Source organism: Panthera uncia, chromosome C2, assembly GCF_023721935.1.
Source record: "Panthera uncia isolate 11264 chromosome C2, Puncia_PCG_1.0, whole genome shotgun sequence".
Lineage (NCBI taxonomy): Eukaryota > Metazoa > Chordata > Mammalia > Carnivora > Felidae > Panthera > Panthera uncia.
In genome coordinates, this window is record NC_064810.1 from 93,131,521 (window position 1) to 93,153,037 (window position 21,517).

A 21,517-nucleotide genomic window follows, 5' to 3' on the forward strand; every position below is an offset into this window, starting at 1 on the left:
GAATATGATTTCATTCTTGGAGAAGAGCTATTAAACTCCAAGATCTGTGTACTATGCGATCTCAGTCTCCTTACTGAAAAGCCTCAGGCAGCCATAAATTATCAAAAACGAAATTGGCATTGAAAAGACCTGAAAATGAAGTAAACTGTGATAGTCTCCCCCTTTCCAGGGCAAGGTCTCCCAGTCTGGGGACAGCCTCAGAGGATTCACCTGGAAACTCTTGGTATCCTTGGGATGTCCTCTTACGTGCCCGAAAAGAGACAAATATTCAAGTATCCCTCATATTCCTACCATGTGCAGACTCTGTGTTGTGTACCAAAGGCTCAGAATAGAATAAAGCTAAGATTGAGTCCCTCCCACCCCACCCCCACCCCTCTGCTTGGTGTTGTTCTTATTTGGGTAGTTTTGGTCTGGCCTCTTCTGACAGTTTATTCCATATTACCTAATGGTGAAAAGTCCTTATCTTGTAGCCAGTGTCTTTCAGTGGGTATCAGGAGAAGGCAAAACTGTCAAGTAGAGGTAATCTGGCTTAATCCCTCCTCCTCCGCTTCTTTCTCCTTTCAGGGCTTGGTGGGGGGAACCCCAGGCATCCTCAGCCTTAGTTATAAATAGTCCCGTTTGTCCAGCTTCTTCTCTAAGTACTGCTCTCCACTCTGACTGTGCTCTCATGGCAGCTTCTCTCCTTGCCTGACTCTACTCATTCATAGAGTTCGAAGATCCTTTTGGTATATATTTTGACTCCAACCTAAATCTCACTTCTTCTGGTCCAGCCAAACCCAGCTATTGCCTAAGTCATGATGCACACAGAAGCAAATCTACAATCTTCAAGGAGCAACATCTTTACTTGGCAAGCCCCGGGATACTCTGTTGAGTATTACCCTGGCAGTCAGCTCCTGCTGGGATGGGCAGTGAATGGCTTGTGTGTGAATGGTCAGGACCCTTCCTGCAGCCTCAAGTTCCTCAGCATGAAGTGTATGTGTTTGGCTGTGTCCCACTCCCACCCCCCTCTTGTCTTTACTTAGAATATTCCCTCTCCCTGGGACTCCTCTCACAATCCTTGTTCACTGCCCCTATCTTTACCCACACAACCCATTCTTCAAATGCTGCTTCCCAGAAAACTCTTCCGAGTTAGGCAATGTTATGGGTCGATCTGTGCCCCCCCTCCCCAATTCATATGTTGAAGTCCTAACTGCCAGTACCTCAGAATCTCATCTTATTTAGAGATAAGTGTTTTGACAAAGGTAATCAAGTTAAAATGAGGTCTTTAGGGGTGGGCCTCAATCCAGTATGACTGGTGTCCTTATAAAAAGGGGCCACACAAAGAGAAGATGATACGAAGAGAAATAAGAAGGTGGCCATCTGCAAGCGAAGGAGAGACGCCCTCAGATGCTCTTCTGATGCCTCAGAAGAAACCAACACTTTAGACAGCTTGAGTTCAGCCTTCCCGCCTCCAGAACTATGAGGCAATAAACTTCTGTTAAAGCCACTCAGGGGTACTTTGTTATGGTAGCGCCGGCAAACTGATCCTGAATTCCCAGAAAAACAGAATCTGAAATGAAAGTTTGCATTAAGCAAGTGTACTGGGGAGTCCTTGGGAATCAACCCCCGTTAGGAGTGGCAGAAGGAGACTGGACAGGGGGAGGAGCTGAACCGTGAGGCATTTGCAATTGAGAGCTCGGCTAATTCCAAAGTCACTCTGGAGCTGGGACAGTCCTTTGGAGGTGTCCTATCTTGAGCATCAGGAGGTAAGGAGAGGAGGTCAGTTCTTGAGACCCAACCACCCCTTCCTCCCAACACGGATCAGTCGTTGAATGTGGGATGGGGTACCTTGTGTGAGAAGACTTTCTGTGACTGATGGCAATTCCTGCAGAAAGACTCAGCAGAAAGCCAGCCACAGGACTGGGGATCCAGCGACCTGCCCTGCAGGGGAGCCACAAGGCACCACAAGCAGCCACTGCATCCTCCCAGACTGGGCTTGCCCCGCGGCCACACTCCCATGACACCACAGACCTCAGCTTCTGCTCCACACAGCTCACCCCAAGGGTGATTTATTTGAACGTTAGTGTACATTTTTCATTTACTTGTGCGTTTAATACTTTGAGTACGGATTGCACTGTCAATGTGCAACGACTCGGTTTCTTTTGCTCACTTTTATATTGCCTACACCTAGAAAAAGTACCTGGACTACGATAGGCACTTAGCGAATATCAGCGGCCGATTGAATGAACTGTGGCCACTGAATGCAGACCTGAGTATGACATGCCTATCACACCGAATCCTCCAAGCCCTGAAGTCTCCCCTCCTCTCAATTTACCATCTACATCTATTCTGAAAAGTAAGTAAAGGAGAGCAGAAAAAGATGTTTTGGAATCGTGCTGAGTGTGTCCTTCGGCATTACGGACTGAATCATGTCTCCCTAAATTCATATGTTGAAGTCCTAACCCCCACTACCTTACAATATGACTATTTGGAGATAGAACCTTTAAAGAGGTAATTAAAATCAAATACATTTCTGTGGCTGGACATAATCCAATGAGACAGATGTCTCTTTAAGAACAGGTGATACGAGGGATTCAGGTGCATAGAGACAAGGTCATGTTTGAAGCAAGGAGAGAGATCTCAGGAGAAACCAAGCTTACTACCACATTGATTTTGGACTTCTCAGCCTCCAGAACTGTGAGAAAATAATTTCTGTTGTTTAATCCACCCAGTCTGTAGTATTTTGTTATGGAAACTCTAGCACCCTATCACCCTTTTCCTCTCTGAAACTCAGTGTTCTCATCTGTTAACCAAGAGTGATAATTTCTAGTTGACGAAAAGATACGAGGGTTGAATGAGATAATACGTGAAAATCCCTGCATGGATGGTGGTATCCTTCACAATGGGGGGAGGGGAGGGGCACAACAGTAGCAGGTAACAAGCTCAATCTGGGACTTTGTGATTATCATGTGCCCATGGCACAACCAGGTAGTCATTCTAGCAGGCAGTGGCACACTCAGTACTGGATAAGCGTTTAATCAGTATTAATCAAATTGCTTTATCTTCCCTGCCTCCAAATTTTCTCTCTCCCTCATTGTCATGCATTTCAGAATCCAAGTCTGGCTTTCTCCGCCTGCTTCTCCACCTCTACTCTTCTCTCTCCCACTCCTTATAGCACAAAGAATAAAATGTCTGTCTCAGGTAGCTGGGGAATCGTTGCTTTTTGGAAAAAATATAAATAATGGAAATGCACACAGTGTATGCAAGATAAATAGAAGGCTTCGGAGTGGTGCAGGGCTTCCTTTGTGATACAAAGACGAGCCTGGGAGGTTTGGAATGATTTATGAGGTTTTTGATAGTACTTACTGTGAGGAAAAAGCGATGGAGGCAAACCAACTCGTTTATCAATATGAACTACTTCCTTCCAAAATCGTGCATGGAAATATGTGAATAGAATGCCCTGGGCAGGGATTGTCTGCACTTTAGTTGCTTCTGGGTTTTAGAGAAACAGATTAGAGTGCATTAAATGATTATATGCGGGACATGCTCGCTTATTGTTTATGCTTTGAAATGAGGGAAGCCCATGCCAAGCTCAGCATGTGTATGCATGTGCATGCATGTGTGCATGCACGCATGGGTGTGTGTACATACATGTATATGCATGCATTTGGACCAACAAGTGAACTGAGGAACAGAGAGAGGAAAAGGCTTACTGTTTGCTAGTATTTAGTAGACTTTATCTCAAACTGCAATCTCTTTTCTCTGGATACCTATAGTCCTCTGAGCACAGTGTTAGTCAAGACTAACAAAATGACCAAACAGAAGAAGATAAGTAAAGTTATCCAGAGAAAAGCCCAGACTGGACTTTCAAGTCTGACCCACTCCCAGACTTGTTGCCGTTGACAGAATTCTGAGCCACAACATGTTATAACCAGGAAGGGATACCAGTGTCGCTTGATTCAACTTCTTCATTTCAGAGACAGGAAGGAGAGAAACAGAAAACCTAAGTGACCTGTCCATTGGCCCATGGAAAAGCCAATGGAATAACCCCATACAGTCTATGCAGTTTTCATGCTGTGAGGTCACTGTGATTCTTATGAGAGTCAAGGTCAAAGATGACAGGTTTCCGAAAGAGCATCACTGGAGCATGGCCTTTTAATTCATGGAATCAAAGGCTACTTTGCAGTAAGCAGCTCATCTGCTGCTGGGGCAGGGCTTCTGGTAGCATATAAGGCACATTTGTGGCAAACTAGAAAAAGACATCCTCCAAGTACATGATACTGGGAAAGAGACATACCTTTTGAGTTAAACAGGGACCTCTCCTTTCCCACTCTGAGTAGGCACAACATTCCCACAATGCATAGTTGGCAAGTGGAGTGCAGGCGGGATTTCGGCTACCACTTAACCCTCTGCTGGGTGCCCTTCTACAGAACAACCTGCTCAACTGTCCAGGGCAGCCTTTTGCAGAGCTATGTCCTCACTATGGCTGAGGGAAGGGCAGAATGAGTGGCTAGCTCAGTGAGATCTGGACTTCTCTAAGCTGCCTCACTGTCTCTTCCTGCCTCCTTCACGTCCTTCCTCGTGTATTCTTTCTTTTCTCTCTGTCAGCTAAAGTGGTTAGCATGGCCCCATCCTGGCACTAAGATGCTATTTCAGAATAACAAACCGAGATTTATATGCTTGCACCTAATTTGGTGGGTCATCAGCTCAAGGGACACCTTGCCCAGATCCACCCTTCCTCTCCTGTAAGATTCCATCGTTGAAATGTCTGTAATCATTTCTTTGATAAATGTAAGCCATATACATAGCACAGGGTGGTTAATAGCTTGCTTGGGGCTTTGCCTCTTACTTAACATTCAACATAGTTTCAGTGAAGCCTAGAAGTCACAATTTAGGGTCATAAATATGTGTTTCAGTCCATCTGTTTGCTCAGTCTACTTTTCATAGCTCTTCACTCTTTCACTAGCTGTTTAGCATTTTTATTTGAGGTTGCTACAATAAATGCAAATGGGAAATAAAAGGCTTCTCTTGCATGTTCCCTTATGGCTAGAACTAGGCAGTGAGAAGTATGGGGGAAAGCATGAGATAAACAGCCAGGAGACCTCATACAAGCCCCTTTTCTGTCACTTCCTAGACAAGTGACATTGGGTAAGACACTTAATTCCACCATGTCATGGTTTTTTTCCCATGTGGAAAAAGGAGAAAAAATAAAGACTATCCTTTTCAAATGAGACAATGTGTATTAAAAAATGCCATAATTCCAAAGCACTATGCAAATGTTTATTATCATTCATTTTTATTGCATTTGTGGCTGATTAAAGGTAGCTACAAATTCTTTGCCACTGCTGACATCAAGAGGTGGAGTCTACTTTCATTCCTACATGAACACATGAAATCTGGACTGGCCTTGTGACTGGCTTTGACCAACAAACCAGAAGCTGGGGAAGAGCAGAGGCAAGCAGTAACAGAGGAGGGAGACGCCTGGTCCTCGAAGGGGACAGATGATGGGCAGATCATTCTAGCAGTTCCCTGGGGTAGAGCTATACTTGGGGTTCGCAAAGCTGAGAACACAGTGGTGAAACCGTGGAAAGAGGCCTGGGAAGGAAGCAGCTGAGAAGCTGTGGGAAAGAAAAAAGATTTTCATACCCACACCAAGCTTCTGTTGAGTGAAGGAGGAAGAATGTATTATGTCCCTTATTATGTCTCCCCACTCTGGGGAATGTAGTGAGATTTAAAGAAGAAAGAAAGGGGGGTGGGGTGCCTGGGTGGCTCAGTCATTAAGATGAAGCATCCAACTCTTGATTTGGGCTTAGGTCATGATCTCATGGTTCATGAGTTCAAGCCACATGTCAGTCTCTCTGCTGACAGTGCAGATCCTGCTTTAGATTCTCTGGCTCCCTCTCTCTTTCTCAAAATAAATAAATAAACTTTAAAGAAAAAAAGAGGAAAACAAGGAAGAGGTGAAGATGGGATGGGAGGGAAAGCTGCTATGGGAGGCTGAGAGGTTTAGCAGAAGCATGGGGATTCAGAGTCCACCAACCTGGGGCTTGATGATGGCTTTACTACTCACTAGTTGTGGGACTCTGCATGTTCAACCTCTCAAAAAGGGGTTGGTACAAAGGACTGGAGGCAGGAAACTTCATGGTGGAGACCACCACTGCCACCCCCCGACTGCCACCCCTCTCTCCTTCTCTGGGCACACACTTGGTCTGTTTCCCAGACTTACTTGAACTTAGGTGTGGCCACATGACTGTTTATTCTGAGAGAATGAGGGCAGACAGGAGGTGTGCCTTCTCCATTCCTGACACAGAAAGGACTCCCATGCATGTTTTTCCATTCTTGTTCCCCTTTTCTGAAAACTGGAGTGTTCATACCCAGAGAGCCCTTGAGGGCCACATATTGAACACAGATAAGTTTACATCACTCAATGTCTTTGAAATATTGTGCCAGAGAAAGCTTCCCCATCAACCTTGTAACAAGAAAGAAATTTGTATTGTGCTAAACCATCAACACTTTGGGATCCCTTTATTTCCACAAGTTAATGCAATTTGCTTAGAATATTGTTACACGCCCCAGAAGAGAGATGATGAGGATCTGGACTAGAGATGAGGACTTAGGGGATAGAGTAAGAAAAGTAAACTGTGGCTCAACCCCCAGGAGCTTCTCCCATATTCCTCATCAGAGAGGGTGGTGAGGAGTTAAGGAGTGAGGCATCCTTTGGAGTCAAATGAAAGCTCTACTGTCTGGAAGGAATGAGCAGCCAGACAGACCCACAAACAAGTAGCCAAACAGATAACGGAGCTGATGGTGGAGTCATTGTTAGAAAAAGTAGTAGCCATGGCGACAGATATCCAGCAAAGCCATCCAGAAGCTGGGAGCTCAGAGACAAACACAATAGGAGAACTTCCGGAGCAGAGACATCATGGAAGCAGTTCAGACTCCCTGGGCAAAGCAGAGCTGAGGGTCCCAGGTTTAGCTTGGGGAGTAGGTCCTGCACATCCATTTGCCTCTCTCTCCTTAACCCAACATGCATATAAGGCTTTGGGGGACCCACGCTACAGAGTAAACAGAGGAGGATGAAAAGACCTCAGAACTGACCTCAGAACAGAGATTTGCCTGAGTCCCTTCCTTTTCCACCTTTCAGTCCTCTTCTTGAACACTTCCCACCCAGATGCTCCCTAGCTGTTTCCTAGGAGGGGTGGAGCCCAGACTTTGGTGCAGACTAAAGCGTTTTGAGATGAATGGAGCTTCAAACATTTGCTAATAACCCATTTTGGAAGTTTATGTGGAGTGTGGGGGTGGAGGAAAGCAGCTCTTTAGTAGGATAACTGATGGTTTGGGCGGATCTCACAGGCAATTGCTCTGAGCCACTATTTATCCTATTTTCCTCTATCTACCTTCTCCCAGGCTTGCCTAATTTCCCAGATCCTTTACCAAGTGGTTAAGAAATCCGTGTGCTCGTCCATCTCTTCCCCAACCTATTTTCTTTTGCTGCCAGCATCTCCATTTCCACTTCTATTTTTTTCCCAGATTTTAATGCGGCAAACTCTGTGAAACCCTAATTGAACATTTTTTTTTCAATGTGAGAATTTAGAGCAGAATGGAGCTGAATGGATACTGTGCAGAGGGTTGATTTTCCTCCAGCAGAGCATCCTTTTTATGTGCTGGAAAAGACATGACATTCATTAAAGGATAATTTTCCCCAAAAAGGGCAAAATTATGTCTCTCATAGAGCCATAAAATGAACATGTGTTAAAGATTTTATTTGACTCATTAATTAAGTGAGAGAACCAGGCAGATGTTATAACTGGATTAAAGAAGTCAAAGAAGCACAAATTTCTGCTCCAAATTTATATAAAGTAAAAGAATGTTGAAATTAATGTGCAAATGGAGGCAAAACCCTTTTCTTGGAGGCTGGTCCCTCTCCTGGACAAAATCCATTTGCATGTTTATAGACAAGAATTATTTTGCATTGCTATCAGTTATCTACAATTTTCTGAGTTATCTACAAAATCCATTTGCATGTTTATAGACAAGAATTATTTTGCATTGCTATCAGTTATCTACAATTTTCTGAGTGAAATACCTCCCATGGAATCAGAATCAGACAACCCAGAAGGCTGTGCCTTAGACAAGGCATCATTTCCCACTGAAACATTCAATTTTTTATTTTACATTTAGACCAAATGCATGGCTTGGGCAACCTCAGAAAAGGCAGGTTGCAGTTAACATCTTAAATGTATAACAATCTGGGCTGAATTAATATTGATTTAGCTTCAATAGTATACCAAAAATTCTTTTCCTAATGCGCTCCATCCCACTTATGTTGTTATTGTCACAAATATTTTTTTATATCGTGTTAAGAAGGAAACTTGGGTCTAGTTGCAATGTGCTTTGTAACTGCCACACAAATAACCCAAATCTAAACTTGACCCTGCCTGATTTTCATAGAAGGGCATTACATTGTATCTCATGTTGAATTAATCAACATGAATTAGGCAGCCATAGAGTCAGAGACCTGTGATCTAGCTCCAGCGTTCTGGCTAAAGAGATGTGTAATCTCTGAGCCTTGGTTTTCTTACCTGCAAGGTGGGGAAGGGCAGACTAGATGTTTTCAAAGGTTTCTTTTTGTTCTCTGTTCCTGCTTTTCATGCCAATGGGCTATTTTCTGTTTTATATTACTGTGATGGTTAATTGGCCAGGCCTTGGTGCCCAATATTGACTGAATGGCCAATTATTCTGAATGTTTCTCTGAAGGTGTTATGCATAAAATCAACACTTAAATTGGTAGACTTTGAGTAAAGTAGATTGCTCTCCATAACGTAAGTGAGCCTAATCTAGGCAGTTGAAGGTCTAGTCAGTTGAAGACTTTAATAAAGCAAAGACTTGGGGCGCCTGGGCACTCTCGCGGTCCGTGAGTTCGAGCCCTGCGTCGGGCTCTGGGCTGATGGCTCAGAGCCTGGAGCCTGCTTCCAATTCTGTGTCTCCCTCTCTCTCTGCCCCTCCCCCGTTCATGCTCTGTGTCTCTCTGTCTCAAAAATAAATAAACGTTAAAAAAATTTTTTTTTAAAATAAAGCAAAGACTTACCTTCCCCAAGAAAGAAGAAATTCTGCCCACAGACTGCCTTTGGGTTTGAACTACAACTCTTCCCTGAGTCTCCAGCCTGCCAGCCTATCCCATTAGATTTTGGATTCACTAAGCCTCCACAGTGACAAAAATGAATTCCTTAAAATCTCTCTTTCTCTTCCCCTTTCTCCCTCCTTACTTCTAAATCTATCTATCTATCTTCATCTCTACAAATTACAACATATATAGAGAACCAACAGGATATGTGTGCATGCATATATATATACATATTCATATATATGAAATATTTATTTATATATAATATGAAATATAAATAAAATATGAAATATCCTCTGAAATCTGATAAAACCTATGATCTTCTGCCCATACTCAGGACATAAGAACAACATTTTGCATACAATGTCAATATATTCAAAGGTCCTTCCAGACTTCCTTCATAAAATCCAGCACATCTATTGAGTGGGAAGAAGAAAAGAATATTTTGAAAGTGAGAGTTTGGTTCTCTGATCATGGATGTTTCATATTTTGACCACCAAGTGGAGTGGGCAGCTGTTACATAACTGACCTGGAGGGTCAGTAGCCTGTAAATCTCTTCCCAACTTCCCAGTAAAATCTGGCTTTCTCCCCAGGAAGTAGAAACTTAGGATTATTATCCTTGGTTTTTCTCTGCCATGTCCACACACCCATTTGACTCATGGATTTATTAAAGCCCAAGGGTAAACAGATGGGATCAGGCCAAGGAAGCTAAGTTGGTTGGAAACCAATGGCCCATTTCATACTGGTGATACATCAAGTCCATTTGGGTAATTACACCAAGTGTACCAATGATCTATTATGAGATGAGGGAGTCTCACAGCATTGTTTTTTTAAGCATAAAACATACCATGACAATATTGGGGTCTTATAATATATTAGGCTCTGTTCACACATTCATGCTAATACAAGACACTCACACATGATAATTTATACAACATCCTTTCTTATCTTTCTTTTTGTCTCATTTTCATTTTTAGTTTTTAAACAAATAATGAAACTGAATGGACAGTAGAGTCAAGTGACTTACCTAAGGCCGTAAAGCTAGTAAGGGGCAAAGACAAGACCCAAACCCAGATTCTCTGGTTATAAGCTCCTTCTCTTTCCATTGCATCACAGCACCTCTCCCATGGTCTGCCCTTTCTCTGCCACACCTCTTCTTGAGCAGTCATGGACAAGTGCTTCACACGGAATGCCAAATGTGAGATGATGAAAAAGAAGGAAAAGAAACACCAATTCTCAATGAACCAATCATTGACAAGGGAAACAGTGTTGCTGCAAAAACATGGTGCCCAAAATGCTTTATTCGTGGGAAGGTAAGGAACACAAACACACAAAAACACACACACACAACTGGTAGAGTCTAGATTGTGAAACCAACAGAATAATCTTCATGGCTGTTCTGACTGAAGAAAATACCCAAAGATTCTTCTATGTGGTTTGCCCATATATACCCCCTATAAAAAAAAAGACTTGTAATTTCACATAATGGATAAGCTTGATGATGAATATGTAGGGTTTTAGTCACTCAGTGTAACTTATGCAGCATCGGTTATGGTCCAGACTCTGACCCCAAAGAGGCTAGAGAATAGCTCTAACACAATAGGATTCCTGGGTCCTGCCTTCCAGGAGTTTTTTTATCCAGACTTTCCAAGTAAGATTAAAATTAGAGCTGGATAGACGTACAACCAGTCGGCTTTGTTAACTCCAAGAGAGAAGCGTTTAATTTTAACTGGGTGATTGAGAAAGGTGTCATAAAATAGGTGAAATTTGAGCTGGACCTTGCAGGCTAAGAGCAATTTCAGTTGGCAGAAAATGGAGGGAATTGCATTTTCAGTTAAGAAACACACATACAAGTGTGAAAGCATGCGGTGTTCAGGGGAAAGGAGACCAGCTGATATGTCCAGCACACAGACAAATAAGGGCTATGGTGGGAGATGAGGCTGGCTCTACTGTAGGCTTTGAATGCTAAGATGATAAGCATATAGAAGATTTTATCAAGGTTCCCAGCTTTCCATTATTCATTCCTGCAAAAAAAGTACACATCTCCAGATATTGCCATGGGATTTTCAGTTCCCCATTTAGAAGAGTACACACTTCCGCGGCACCTACGTGGCTCAGTTGGTTAAGCATCTGACTCTCAATTTCAGCTCAGTCATGATCGCAGGGTCATGGGATTGAGCCCCACATTAGGCTCCATACTAAGCATGGAGACTGCTTAAGATTCTCTCCCTCTCCCTCGCTAGCACTCTCTCTCTCTAATTTAATTTAATTTAATTTAATTTAATTTTTTAAAAAAGAAGAAGAGTATACAGTTCTGCTGCATTGACCTTAGGCTTGGTCATGTGATTTGTTTTGGCCAGGGCACGTCGACCACATATGCCATGTTTGAGTAGAAGCCTTAAGAGCCATTCTTTGTTTCTAATAGCTGTCTTGCTTTTTTCTCTCTGTCACCAAAATGCTTATCCCATGGGGAAACTGCTTTTCCAGCTAAGTTCTGGAATGCAGATGACCTACGCAGTAAACCCACTGTTGACTCCACAATGATCCATAACTAACATACAACATGAGTAAGAATTAAACCTTTGCTATTATGCGTAACTGAAATGTTGGGATTGTTTGTTGCCAGAGCAAAACCAACCAGTAAGTGTTTTTTGTTTCGTTTTGTTTTTGTTTGTTTGTTTTTTACTTTATTCTGAAGGCAATGGACGTTGTAAAAGACAACGAAAAATGTCCTTTCTCCCCTCCCTGGCAGTTCTATGAATTTCAATGGGAACAAAATCTTATTTTGATTTCTGACTCCATTCAGATTCAATTACTTTTTCCATATCAGAGATATTCTGGGGGAATAGAATAACAATTAGCTTAATATTCACTCCTTGTAACCACTGGGTCAGATTCACCTGGAATTCATGAAAATGTGATAAACAGCACCGTGGGCTTCCAACATTTCGTAGCCGATGGCAGCAGAAGCAGCATTTCCTTCCAAATTGTTAAGGATATCACCAACGTGCCAGATAGGAATAAAGATTTCAAATTTAAACTTGAGGGTGCATTTTCCAATGATGGAATATTCCATTTAGGCTCTGCGAGGGAATAAACAGACACTTCATGTTGGGATGATCGCCAGGGAAATGACTTGTTAATGCTGGCTAGAGTGCCGGAAGTTTGTGGTGCCTCCAATGTATGTAAGCTCAGAGAGGGTTAATCTTTGTTAGCTTAATGAGAAGAGTTTGAGAATGCATTTGTTAGAACCTCTATGTCTTATGTATCACTTGATTGTGTCCCAATAAGGGTCATCATTCATCATGTAGTGAGCGAGGGAACTTGATAGGTGGAGAGTGCATGAGCTTAAATCACACTGGTAATACTGATGATAACAAAGAAATAAAAAAGAGAAGGAGAATGGAGTCTGGTTTACTAAGCCTCAATGGCAAGAATGGCTCACAATTTACCATTTATAGATTCTGGGGAGAGAGCTACTTTTTAAAATCCCTGAAACAAAGTTTTCTCATTTATAAAGTAGATGTAATAATACCTCTTTGCCATAGTGATTGTGAAGATAATATGATAAAATGAATGTAAAGTACTTGGCATGTGGTAGGTTCTCAATAAATATAGCTGGAGGTTTTTTTTTTTTCCAACTTTTAGCTTTTTAACCCCTTTCTCACATGAATGCTTTTCCCTAACCTTATCAAAATTTTACCCACCCCACAGCATCTGGATTTACCATCTCACCAAGGCCTTCTCCAATTTCAGTCTGTGATAGTCTACCTTCTCTGAAACAGCAGTAAAGGTCATAGATTTTTTTTCAAATATATTAATTCACTCATCCTTTTTTTTTAACAAATATTTCTGTAGTAAATATTTTGTACCAGGCATTGTTCTAAATGTTGGAAATATGGCTGTGAACAAGGTCTCTGCTTTCATTGGGCTTACATTATAGCAGGGAGAGAGACATAATTAGTAACCAATAAATAGGTACCATGTCAAATGGTAAGTGCTATGAAAAAAGATGTAGGGCAAGTAGAAAATGGAGTGCCAGAGTGGGAAGGATATCAGGTGGTCAAGAAAGGCCTCACTTCAGTGATTCTGGAGTAGAGGCAGAGAGCCATGAAGAACCTGTGGGATGAAATTTCAGATTAAAGGATCTAGCCAGTGCAAAGGCCCTGAGGCAGGAGAAAGCCTGGCATGCTCTAGAAAGGACACTAGTGTGGCTGAGCAGAGTGAGCCAGAGAGAGAATGACAGAAGACTCAGTCAGAAGGATAGCACCTGGAAGGTGATGAAAAGGTCTTTGATTTTTAGTCTGAGTGAATTGGGAACCCATGGGAGAGTTTTGAGCAGAGAAGTTACATTATTTTACTTAGATTTTTAAAAGGCTCACTCCATATGCTGTGTTGAAAATAGACTTCAGAGGAACAAGGACAGAAGGAGAAATGAAGTTAGGGGCTTTTGCAGTAAGAGGTGAGAGACAAGATGGTAGTAATGGAGGTGGTGAAAAGTGGTCAGAGTCTGGATATATTGTGAAGAAGGAATAAAAAGATTTTCTGATAGATTGAGAATATGAGGTGAGAGAAAAAATGAGTCAAGGATGACTCCAAGTTCTTTGTTCTGAACAACTGGGAGGATGGGGAAGATTGGGAGGAGTAATTTAGGGTAGAGGAACAATAGTGTTCATTTTGGCATTTGTCTGATATACCTATTAGATGACCAACTGGAGAGCTAGTAGGCAGTTGGGTATGTGAATCCGGAGTTAAAGAGAGAAACCTACTCTTGAAACATAAATTTGGGAGTCAAAAGTGTTTAAATTAAATGTAAAGCTGTGAAACTGGAGATCACTGAAAGAAATTTCAGGGCTTGGGAAGATGAGAAGAGACAGAAGACTGAGAAGGAGCAGCCAGTGCAGGGAAATGAGAATGATGCCCTGGAGTCCAAATGAAGAGAGTATGTGAAGAAAGAAGAAACAATCCACTGTATAAAATGCTGCCATTAAGTTGAATAATAAGAAAACTGAAAACTGTGTCTTGTATTTGGTAATATGGAGGCCACTGAAAATCTTGATAAAACCATTTTGGCGGGGAGCAGTGTTAAGAAAGAAAGCATTACCGGTGTGTGTTTAAGAAAGACTGGAGAGAAGGGAGATGGAAATACGAGATTTGCTATAAAGGAGAACAGTAGCTACAGGGCAAAGAGCGGTCAAGGGAGGTTTTGTTTTATTTGTGTAGGACGGACGATAATTCCACAGGTTTGTATGCTGTTGGAAATAACTCCAAAGGAGAAAAAATATTGTCGATCAGGAAAGAGAAGAGGTAATTTCTGGAAATATGTTTGTGGCTAGGCAAGAAGGGATGGAAACAAGAACGCAGTGGAAGGATTTGGCTTCAGATGGGAGTCCAACCCCATCATCCAGAGCAACACGGAAGAAAGCAGGACATTTAGGCACAGATACAGTTAGTTGGGGGATGTGGGAGTTGGGAGGATAGGGAGGTTCTCTTCTGAGAGTTTCTGGTTTTCCCTCCACTGAACTGGAGGGAAAGGGAGGTAAAAGGATGGAGGAGGCCCTGGAGGCTCAAAGAGAGAAGAGAACATGTGAAATGGTTATCTAAGCAAGCAGAGACTTGAATGGATCTTAACAATGCAGAAGGATGGCCAGCAGCTTGAAGGGCCCACTGAGGCTGGGAGTCATGAGTTGAATCTGAGACTTATCAGTGTGACTGTGGACATTCCCTCCCACTCCCATCAGCTGCTGGGGTGCCAGTGATGAGTAAGACGGAGTTTGGACTTAAGCAGGGTTTTACCTGGCATATGTGAGGAAGGAACAGAAGGAAAAGCAACAAAGGGAATGTGAATAAAGGTAGTGAATGCAAGTGAGAGATTGTTAATGTTGGGCCATGAAACATTAGCTGAGTAGGGGGGTGAGGGACACAGAAAGGGATGGATTATAGGTCCTGGTGAGGATGAATAATTGTTGGTGTTGGAGTACTGGAGGAAGTGGCCTGGAAAGATTGGGTCAGTAGCCTGAGAGTGGGAAGCAGTAAACGGCCAGGTCTAGGGTGTGACTGCGGACTGAGGTGAGGCAGAAGACAGTCATTCATCACCACCACATGGGTCTTGTGTCCCCACTAAGCACTTACAAGAGAGGAATCATATCTTGTAAGGCTTTACCTTTCTTCCCAAGCATCTAGCACAGTCAATGGACCTAACAGGGGCTTTGATAATATTTATGAATTAAGTGTTTCAACCATTGAGAAATACAGAAAATTTCAACCATTGAGAAATACAGAAAAATCAGGGCAGTGAGACTCAGATTTTCTGCTATAAACTACCACTTTCTGCATTACGCCCCAAAATTATTGCCAATCCATTGGAATCAGGTAGAGGGTATCCCTGGCCCTACCGGGATTAAAGTAATGGTTTCAATTATTCAAAGCCAACCATAGAATTCCATTTCATTTATAATTTGTGAAAACATGAATTTGGACTTAATGGTTTTGAGCCTTAGCTGGTGAGTGAGACTAGCCAGCTACTTAACATCTACTTCTCAGTGTGGCCATGTTATTTTATCACTATTATCAGATCTTTACATCTCTGTGATGAGAAGAAAATGAATTACCTATAAAAATTGCCTAAAAATGCAGTTTCATTTGGAAATCCATAGAGGTGCCTGCATGGAAATCCATAGAAATGCCTACATGCAAACCTTGAAACTGTAAAAACAACTAATTTTCACATGCATTTTATTTAAATGGGCTCACTGCTCGTAATCTGTATTTCAACATATTGCTAAATACTCAGGCCAAAAAGTACTAAATATTAGGAGAAATTATCTTCAGCCAAAACTAGCATTAGTGACAAGCTCAGGGAAAAAAGAGAAAAAACTTTTTGGGGTCATGGGCTGAGAGAATGAAAATAAACCAAGATTAAAACACACATACGCGCGCGCACACACACACACACACACACACCTTGTCAGATAAGGTGCACTCTCTTGCCCAGCAGTGGAGAGATAACTGGGGGGCTGAGGTTTATAGTAATCAAATTTGATCACACAGCAGCTTCGGCAAGGAAGGATTGAAATTAATGTTTTGGCAAGAGTCTACTTCCTCTCCTCTTGTCCTGCCCAGAGGGACAAGGCATTCAGAGGGACTGGGCGTGACAGTAACCCTCCACTGTGGTCCTTACCCAGTGTGGTTCTCTGCGATCCGCAAATCTCCCTGACCAAGTTCTCACAGCCGCCGTAACACCACAGGTGTTAGTGTCTCACTTTGAGAGGATGTGAGCTGGAGGCCGGGTGGTCTGCTCAAGGACATCCAGCTCATACATGGCAGAGCAGTGATTCAAATCACATCTTCGGGGTCCAAGTCAAGCCTTTTCCACACTCCAACCAGCTCTACATTTGTGAGTCCAGCTTGATGACCACCTTGTCAGCTTGCACAGGACGTTTGCCCTGACTTGCTGATGGTGCCTTTCAATCAGGATTACCATTTGGGAAGAAAGAACATCCCAGAGGCAGGTTTTCAGCCTTGTGCTTTCTTCATTATGTCTCATATGTTTCTTCACGTTCTCATTCCCTCTGTTTTCCATCACTTCACACGGGGCTGTTACATATCTACGATGAATATTCTGTCACTCTGCCTCTTCCTTCCAAACCAGTTTTCCTATCGATATAGATTAATCTTCCTAAGATGCTGGCTTCATTACTGATTTTAAAACACTCAGGATATTGTCCTCAGGATCAGGTACAAACTCCTTGGCTTGACATTCAAGGCCTTCACAGTTTGGCTCCAAACTATTTTGTAATCTTATGCCCAATTCCCCCTGTCCTTGGTCGCCCCAGAGCATGCATATTCCCAGATCTGAAGCTTTATGTCCTATGCTCACTCTGAATAGTGTTCATCCTCATCTCTCCTCTTACTTCAATATATTCGATTTCTATTATTTTAAAGCTGAGGTCTAGTTTTACTCCTTCGGCAACTTTCAGGGCTAGAGCCTTCTGTTTGCCCCTTCAGATCCACTTTCCACCCGTCACCCTGCTCTGAGCCCCAGGAAACGAGTGCCATGGGTGGGCCCTCTTACTCTCTAAATACTGAACTCTCTGTGGTTCTGTTCCACCCAACATTTACCTTGGTAAATAGCCTTTTTAAAAAAGGAAAGTCTCCTGTAATTCCCAATTTGAACCTAACACCTTCTTCCTACCAGGCTCCTGATGGATACCTTTTCATTCCTCAGGACTTATTTATTGCTTTAAGCCGCCTTATATCATAGCAAAGACTGTCTTGAATTAAAGACCATTCCCCTCTGTGGTTATATATTTCTAGCCTGACTAAAGTTTCCTGAAGGCAGGAAATATGTATTATGCCCCTGTGTATGCCTTACCACCTCCGATCCCAACAATACTTAGCACATCTTTTATTTGTTATGTGTCTCTGTATAGAGAACATGTAAATTGATTAGAAAAGGCTGACCTACTTAAAGTAAAAAAAAAAAAAAACCACACGCTTGAAAGTATCTAATTATAAAGGAAACAGGTAATTGAATGATGCCAGGAGTTGATAATGATATATTGTACCTTCCTTCTCCAGGTAATTGGTTCCAATTTAGTCCTGCTTAGAATTAAGCAGATCATTACAATAACTCAAAGACATCCCCATTGGCCTGTTTCTTCCTAGCCAGTTGGGGACACCTGCAAAGGGTCGTAGCAACTTTAAGAATCTGCCACGATCTTTTTTGTCCCTCAGAAATGGCTTCTAAAAGACCTGGAAAGCGATTTTCCGGAAATCAAGAGAACAATCAAAATTGCTGTAAAAGGTAAATTTATCTCCTGTGACTTTTGTGAATACTAAAATAATAAATATAAAATACCAGGGTGCCTGGGTGGCTCAGTCGGTTAAACGTCCGACTTCGACTCAGGTCATGATCTCACAGTTCATGGGTTTGAGCCCCATGTCAGGATCTGTGTTCACAGCTCAGAGCCTAGAACCCATTTCAGAATCTGTGTCTTCCTCTCCCTCTGCCCCTCCCTGGCTCGCACTCTGTCACTCTCTCTTTCTCTCAAAAAAGGAATAAAACATAAATAAATACATAAATAAGTAAGTACATAAATAAATAAATAAATAAATAAAACTTATTTCAATGCCTGGCCTGTGGTATTATTCAGTGGGTTTCTCCCTTCCGTCTTATACTAAGATGCGTATACATTATATATGTACATATAGACACACACATATAATTATATTAAAATGTAGAGTTATATATACAAAGTATACATAGGTTTAATTATAAATGTGTTGCAAACATTAAATATAGCACCAACATAATACAGACTGTACTTTTGGAAGCTTAAACTGAGAACAAAATGTATCTGCTTTTAATTATAGTAAATATGCAATACGTTAAGAGAAATAACCATTTCTCAAAATTCATAAGCAAGAGAATCACTGCCTAAGACAATTTGCTGAGAATTAAATGTAGTCTGTACAGTGTGTTTCTGGCTATTGTGAATTGCAGCTGGGAAAATGTTTTGATTGTTTTATTTAATTGCCTCGGGCATTATAATTGGCTCTAAGTCTAATCTCTACAGGTTTTATAAGGATACTTTAAGAAGAAAGACCACCGAATCAGTTGACTAGAAAAGAAAGTTATAAAGAACCAGCTAAAAAGTGTCTTTATTCCCTTGTAAAAATCTCATAAGTAACGCATAGTTGAGAAATGCATTACACTGAATCCCAGCTCTAGGTTAGATGGGAGTAAATTGGGCTGTTTCAGATAGCCTCCATCTTTGCTTCCTTCTCTTCCTGCTTTTCTTATCCCTTTGCTACTTTGTTTCTGGGTCTCTGCTTCTTTGATCTTGGCTTCTTCTGGCAGGTGGCTTCCGCTCTCTGTCTCTTTCTGTGGGTTCCCTGGCTTCCTCTCCATTCTATTGTTGGCTGAGTCTGCGCGTCTCGAGTGTCGCTAGTCAGGGACCTTCTAGAGGGTCAGTTCCCACTCACAGAACATGTCTGTAGAGCCGAGCTCCGGCTCTCGCTCTGCTTCCAGCAGTGTGGCCTAGGGATGGTGTCATGTGATACCTACATTTCAGAGAGACTCCCCCAAGTGGTCTGTGGACACAGTTGGCACCAGTGTAATAACACCCGTGTGACACCTTCCCTCTGGCTGCCCAAGACTGTAGATGCCGCCAGTTACAAGACATTAAAATGCAAACGCGTGGGGTGCCTAGGTGGCTCAGTCGGTTAAGCATCCGACTTCAGCTCAGGTCACAATCTCACGGTCGGTGAGTTCGAGCCCCGCGTCGGGCTCTGTGCTGATGGCTCAGAGCCTGGAGCCTGCTTCCGATTCTGTGTCTCCCTCTCTCTCTGCCCCTCCCCCGTTCATGCTCTGTCTCTCTCTGTCTCAAAAATAAATAAACGTTAAAAAAAAAAAATCTCTTAAAAAATGCAAACGCGTATCTTAGAATCAGCAACATGGGTATTATTAATTTATAGATGAGGCTTAGTGCCATTCCAGCCGCTTTCCTGTGGAATAGGTGGGAATATATGAAGTTACTGAGTGTATACTTGTTTGGCATTCTATACGCTTCCTTGGCGTCATTAAATGCCCAGAAAAACCCTTTGAAATGTGTGTTGCTTTACAGATGAGAAACTTGCCGGTGATCATAGATCGTGAACTAGCAGAGCAAGAATGTACCCCCAGGTCTTTCTTGTTCTGAGCTAGGCCAGCCTGTGAAGGTTGGACTGTGATTGGAAGGTTGGACGAGGGGTACCTGGGTGACTTGGTTAAGTATCCAACTCTTGATTTTGACTCAGGTCGTGGTCTCATGGTTGTGAGATAGAGCCCTGCGTGGAGCCCCATGTTGAGCCCCACATCGGGCTCTGTGCTGAGCATGGAATTGGATTAAGATTCTCTCGCTCCCTCTCTCTCTGCCCCTCCCCTGCTCACGCTCTCTCTCTTTCTCTCTCTCTCTCAAAAAAAGGGTGGGCTAGAAGGACAACCAATATTCTTAGAAAGCCCTCTAACAGACCAGCAAACTACCAGCATCGAGGACACACATGAATAAGTGGGTGCAACTCCCTAGCGTCTGAGGTCTGGTAGTTAATACTGCCTGTTGGGAATAGGGAACTAGCCCCTGGCTTTCTGCACCTGACACCCTAGCCTTGAGTGGGGTCTCATCAGCTCCCAAGGGCCTATCACCTATCACACAGGAAAGCCACACTGTGTCCGTTATATTCTGCATTCATTTCTCATCATTTTGTCCAGCCTGATCCAGATCTGACCATGGTCTGCTAAGGAGTCTAAAGCCCTTACTTTCTTTTTGCTGTTTTTCAGTGGCAGTGGTTTGCTCATTTGGCTCTACAAGTCTAAAAGGATTCCATTTTATAAGAAGACCCTAAAAACATGATTTAAGATATTTTCCTTTCATTTAATTCGGCAGATAGACAATAATGAACCCGGAATTTATCTAGTATAAAAAGGACTTGAAATGGGAACACAGTTGGTGCCTGGGTGGCTGAGTTGGTTAAGCATCTAACTTCGGCTCAGGTCTGATCTCATCATTTGTGAGCTCGAGGCCCACGTAGGGCTCTGTGCTGACAGCTTAGAGCCTTGGAGCCTGCTTCAGATTCTGTGTCATTCTCTCCCTCTCTCTCTGACCCTCCCCCACCTGCACTGTGTGTGTCTCTCTCTCTCAAAAATAAATAAACATTAAAAAAGATTTTTTTAAAAGAAAAAAGAAACGGGAACATGGCCATTTCAGAGTATTGTACCTGAGATAAAGATTTCCACCGTGGGCAGAGAGGAATGGCTGGAGGTAAGATTTCATCATTACAGATTACATTGTTGCTCTGAGCTCCTCAAACTCTCATCAGGCAGCCAGGGGCATGTGTGTCTAAACGGAAAAAAGCAGGGCACCTGGGTGGCTCAGCTGGTTAAGTATCCAACTTCGGCTCAGGTCATGATCTCACGGTCTGTGAGTTCCAACCCCGAGTCCGGCTCTGTGCTGACAGCTCAGAGCCTGGAGCCTCCTTCGGATTCCGTGTCTCCCTCTCTCTCTGCCCCTCCCCCACTCACGCTCTGTCTCTCACAAATGAATAAACATTTAAAAAAATAATAAAAATAAAAGGAGAAAGGCAAAGGGCAAGAAGTCAGACCACAATGGGGCTATAGCTCTCCACAAGATGGGAGTCTTTGATGCGGCTCACTTTTGTAGGCCCTGTTGTTCCTGAGGCAGAGCTGTAGGAAGCATGGCCAACTGCCACTCCTACAAAGCCGTGGCAGATAGTCTAATCTCCAACTCCATGACGTGCCCTTGGGCCAGAGTAACTCGCGTGAACTCGAGGTTGCCCGCGGTTCCCTCGACTCCCTTCCAAAGCCAAGAGAACCAATTCATGGGAAGGTCTCTGCCAAAGTCTGCGAGATGCAGT

At 42.8% G+C, this 21,517-nt stretch overlaps 1 long non-coding RNA gene across 5 annotated transcripts in view; it reads left to right on the forward strand.

The window, feature by feature from the left end:
• The window catches only part of LOC125921170 (uncharacterized), a 33,330-nt gene extending 20,425 nt beyond the window's left edge, over positions 1-12,905 (forward strand). For 3 of the 5 annotated variants that reach the window (XR_007457327.1, XR_007457325.1, XR_007457324.1), the window contains 2 exons: positions 10,220-10,416; positions 12,818-12,905. This is a non-coding gene — a long non-coding RNA (uncharacterized LOC125921170). Of the gene's footprint in view, positions 1-10,219; positions 10,417-11,997; positions 12,077-12,183; positions 12,320-12,817 lie in introns of those variants that run through there. The other 2 variants (XR_007457326.1, XR_007457328.1) reach the window with 2 other exon arrangements.
• Positions 12,906-21,517: the final 8,612 nt, after the last annotated feature.